A 5,133-nucleotide genomic window follows, 5' to 3' on the forward strand; every position below is an offset into this window, starting at 1 on the left:
TACTTGAGACTGTTCAGGTGTATCCCATCCTCTCACACTCTGTTAGCATTATAGTAGGGGGTGCTTAATACCAAGACCTTCCTTTTTTGCATTGTTAATATGCATAATTGCATTTGTTCATCTTTCTCTGCAGTAGATAAGATTTCACTAACTTCCCTTGTATTCAGCAGTGGATGCCCTTTATTCAAGACCTTTGTACTAGGATAAAGTGAACCATGGTAATTGACCACAGTCATTAATTTTAGTCCTCTGTGCTCTCTGTATTAATTACTTAGTTACTTTTTTGGGGATTATTTGTATGCAAAATTCCAATATTTATGGTCCTTCTCTTTAAATTAATTTCCCACCCTTTTTTTTTTATTACATAAGGAGGTGTTAGNAATGTGCCAAATTATCCATCCCCATCCACCTTCTCTGAGTCAGGGGTGCTGACCAACTATAAGTGCTTCTCCTATATAGTTTAAATATGCATAATTACAGTAACCAATGGTCACTTATGTTAGGTTGGGATCTCATTTCTTTGCCCCATTTACATTACTTCAGGGGCTTCTTACTAGCCAAGAGTAACTCTCTTAGACTGTTAACGTGCATACTTAAATTCACTCTTATACCTGCACAGTAGATAAGGATTCTCCCCATAATATTTATATTCCAGCAGGAGGTGCCTACTACTCAAGATTTTGCACACTAATGCAGCTAATGTGCACTGCCTTCGTTGTCTTGTGCATACTCAGTTGTCCACAATTGTACCTTTTAGCTCAGGACTCCTGCAATTACTAAAGCCTTTCTTTTGGGACTGTGGATGTGTGTAGCTTCAGTTGTCCACTGTCCTTTGAGTTAACTTGGGTCCCTGAGTCTTTTCACAATCTCTAAGCTTCTACCGCATGGACTGTTAATGTGCATAATGACAATTACATTAGGGTTCTTCCCCCTTTACACTCCCTCTGAAGTACTGCAGAATAAGAAGTACTTATTCTGACCCATAAGGTCCCAATCCATGGCCTGTTACGATGCATGATTATATTTATCTGGGTTCCTGTGTACTAGAGAAGAAAACCTCTCCCCACTCCCTGTATCTTCGAGCAGGGAGTGCCCCCTCTAACTTGGACTGTTAACACTTGAGCAGTCAAGGAACACAATTTTAACTGACCAAAGCCATGCACCATGGACATTAATGTGTATAATTGCACATGGCTCATCCTATTTGAATAAGATACTACCTTCTCAGACCCCTTTTGTAGTACAGCAGGGGTACCGATCACTAAGGCCTTTTTTCATGCCTTGTGATTATGCATAATTGCATTTGTACATTTTTCCTATACACCAAATAAGGACACCCCTCTCCCCACTCCCTTTATCTTTTAGCAAGGAGTGCCCATTACTAAGATCTTGTATCTGTATAAGATACGTGGTTTTAATTGACCATACCGTATCCTTTGGACATTAATATACATAATTGCAACTTAGTTCATCCTGCCCTGTTGTATGTCATTTGCAGTATGCCAGGGTTGCTGATCCCTAGCTTGTGCTGTTAATGTGCATAATTGCATTAGTCTGGGTTCTTGTGCACTAGACGAGGACATCCTCTACCCCTACTTCTCTGCCTTCTAGTAGGTGGTCCACACTGCTAAGACATTTACATTTGGATGGTTAATGTGCAGAATTGTTTCCACAACTCTATCACTTCCAAAGCTATCATACCTGCTTCGCACTGCTGCAGGGGATACTGTTTTCTCCCAAAGTTCCTTCTAGTAAACCGTTAATATTCATAATTGAAATAGTCATACACCCTCAGCTTCCCTTTGCAGTACAGCAGTGTGTACTGATCAATCAAGGCCCTCTGTTGGACTGGTAATATGTGCAATTGCATTTTTTTCCTGTTTTGTGCACTCAGTAAGGACCCTGCCTACTTCCTTACCAGGTTCAGCAGGTAGAGTCCACTACTTAAGACTCTTTCACTTGGAAAGTTCATGTGTACAAATGCAGTTTGCTAAGTATGTGTTATACTAGAGCCCCGTTTTGCTTTGGAGTAAGGAGATGTTATTTACCTAATGCCCTTTCTTTTAGACTCTAATGTGTATAATTACAATTGTCCATCTTTTTTGTTTGACTAGGATTGCATTCCCTCAAATCCCCTTTGTATGGGGGGGGGGTGTTAACCATAAATGAGCTCTTCTCTTGAGATTATTATTATACAGACTTGTATTTGTCTGTGGATTTGTGCAGTGTGAAAGGATGCCCTATGCACCTACCACTGCCTTTGGATTGCTGCTGAGGAGTGCTATCATGACCTTAGCTCTTGGACAATTAATATTGCACCACTAGCAATGATGGGACCTCTGTACCTGCTTTGTATATATCAGGGGTACTAAGGGCCCCTTCTTGGACTGTCAATGTGCAATTATCTATGTCCCCTTCTGTTAGATTTAGGATAACTTTCCCTTAAAACTCCTTTGCATTAATGCAGGGGTTGCTGACCACACAAAACTCCTAGAACTATTACTGGGCACAATGGCAATTAGCAATGGGTTTTTCCTCCTTGGCCTTGTTAGGCAAACACTCCTAGCCCCAATTTCCCATACCATAATAAAGTATAAACATTGCAGTATGCTGTGAACTTGTCCATCAAATAGCACCCCATACTCCCTCTCCTTTTGCATTGCCTCTAAGTATAAAATTCCAAGTAGTCATGATCTTCCTGTTACCTTCCCTCTTCCCACCCCTTGCTCACCCTTGGACCCTTCCTATGCACCATTCTCACAATTTCAGTTGTTCATGTATTGGGCCACTAAATAAGATTGTGTTCTTCCCTCCCATCCCTACCTTGCCCCTTTTGCATCATTGCTGGGGCATGTTGACTGGGCAAGGCCCTTTCTCTTGGGCTTAAAACATTAATAATCCCAGATGTCATTGCATTACCCACTTTGTATTGTTGTAATGCCTCAGTTGCACTTTCCTTGGTCCCACCCATCAGACATGGACCCCTCCACTTTGCATTGCTTCTGAGTAGTGCTGAGTACCCAAACTCCTTTCTGTGTTATTAACACAGTACTGATTGTCCCATTTTTCAGCCCAAGATTTTCCTACCATTTTGATGTGTTTGTGCAGTGATGACTATCCAAAGCAGGCCTGAATCAGGTGGATGGACCTTCACTCCTTTTTTTGCATTTGTTAATGATCCCAATTCCAGTTGTCACATTCTGGGACAGGAACCATCCCTGCCCATTTCTGTTACTGCTTTATTGGGCAAAATACTCAAGGCAAGCCAGGCCTAGAAAGCTGGATTGCCACCCTTTATTTTGGATTTTCAATATAAGTATCAGTTGAAAATTGTCTCCCCAGGAAGAAAGGTTAGCATTGCCTGTATTCTTCCTTCCAGAGCAGATTGCCTGGCCAAGAATCTTACTTCTCCTCTTGTATGTTCCTATTGTACTGTGCCAGTTGCCAGGGTACAATTAAAAAAATGCTGTTTGCAAAGTGAAATTGTAAACCTGGTCATTGAATTTTTGAGGTCCAAAAACCTATTTATACCATGTACCTGATGACCAGTGTCTCTCATTTTATTAAGGGTGTTGGGTCTGTGGATAGACCACTGTGACTCTTTGCTATTCTAGTATTCTCAAAAGAGTTTTAAGAGTGGAACTCTTAAGAGCAATATCTTTGGGCTCTACCACCATTTTAACACCCATTCCTTATTTGGGCTTTACCACTGTTCACTTTTAGAAAAACTACCTAAACTTTCTAATCCTTAAATTTCTTCATCTGAAGCATCCACCACCCCTTACTTATTTCAAGAAGATTGCTGTAAAAGAATGAAATGAGAGAACATATGCTGAGGCACTTTTGAAAACCATAGAATTATGGTTGATAAATCTATTACATAAATAAAATGTGCAGTTTAATTCTGCTAACTTAAAGTAGCCTGAAGCACTACATTGAAGTGAGGGCTTAGAAATGATGGGATCAATTTCCCTGTTTTATATTGAAAAATGAGCCAAGATCTAATCATTCTTCTGGACATGAATTTCAACAGTGGGATAGCTGCTTGGTAAAATGAATAATATCCTAGTCTCTAGTGTGCAGGGTGTGGCAGAGAAGTATTTAATATGGAACTGCTGAAACAAATATCTAGTCGTCACAACAGCAGTTCTTTGTAATCACTGAAAAAGGATACTATTCCTCTGACAAGGATGTCAAAAGATCGGCCCAGCTCAGGGTGCAGTATGCACTACTAGCTCCTTGGACAGCTGTAAGAAGAGTCTCTGGCTCTTTAGAATACTGTAAGTACTACTGCTTGTAGCTATTAAATAATCTTTTCCCTGTTCTATTTTCTTTCTCTTAAATGCTACTCATGCAAAAGTCAGAGGGTCTCCATCCTTGTTCCTATCTCATCTGCAAATATATATATTATATATTTTGTATAATTTATTATATATTTATATATAATCTCATNTTTACCTTTTCTTTTGGGTCCATGATATGATTAATACTGCAGCCATATGGGTAGTCCAGTTGGTTTATTTTAGTGTCATTTAGTTTTTACCTCTTTTGGAGGTATGAGAAGTGATTAAAAAGAGACAAGGCCTAGCTTGTTGTGTTTGGCTATAGGGCAAGGCTGGGGAATTGTTTTTTATTTTTAATGTTTTTTATTTATTTCTGAGAGAGAGAGAGACAGCGTGAGCAGGGGAGGGTCAGAGAGACAGGGAGACACAGAATCCAAAACAGGCTCCAGGTTCTAAGCTAGCCATCAGCACAGAGCCTGACGCGGGGCTCGAACCCATGAACCGTGAGATCATGACCTGAGCCGAAGTCGGACGCTTAACCAACTGAACCACCCAGGTGCCCCAAGTATGGGCAATTGTTGATTGTCAAATCTCATTATAAGCTTGAGCTTTTCAAGGTTCAGGGATTGGGGGTATAAATCTGATACGTTGGCATTTTATACTTTTTTATTCTATCTCTGCCCCGAAACATGAGAGTAGTGATGCCTTTTTAGTTTGAGATATTTGTAGAACCTATTTGTCAAGAAGGCAATAGAGAAATGTAAGTTTTATAAGAAAATCATGACACTGCCCTCTTTATGAAGTTAAATTTCACCTTTCCCCGTTCCCCTTCAGCAGATGACTTGATAAG

At 40.2% G+C, this 5,133-nt stretch overlaps 1 long non-coding RNA gene across 2 annotated transcripts in view; it reads left to right on the forward strand.

Annotated features, from left to right (window-relative positions):
- Nucleotides 1–386: 386 nt before the first annotated feature.
- LOC144216186 (uncharacterized) overlaps nt 387–5,133 on the forward strand; it is a 16,983-nt gene continuing 12,236 nt past the window's right edge. For both annotated transcript variants that reach the window (XR_013330601.1, XR_013330602.1), the window contains exon 1: nt 387–4,280. This is a non-coding gene — a long non-coding RNA (uncharacterized LOC144216186). The remainder of the gene's footprint in view (nt 4,281–5,133) is intronic.

This window comes from Crocuta crocuta, unplaced genomic scaffold (assembly GCF_008692635.1).
Source record: "Crocuta crocuta isolate KB4526 unplaced genomic scaffold, BGI_CrCroc_1.0 scaffold915, whole genome shotgun sequence".
Classification (NCBI taxonomy): domain Eukaryota; kingdom Metazoa; phylum Chordata; class Mammalia; order Carnivora; family Hyaenidae; genus Crocuta; species Crocuta crocuta.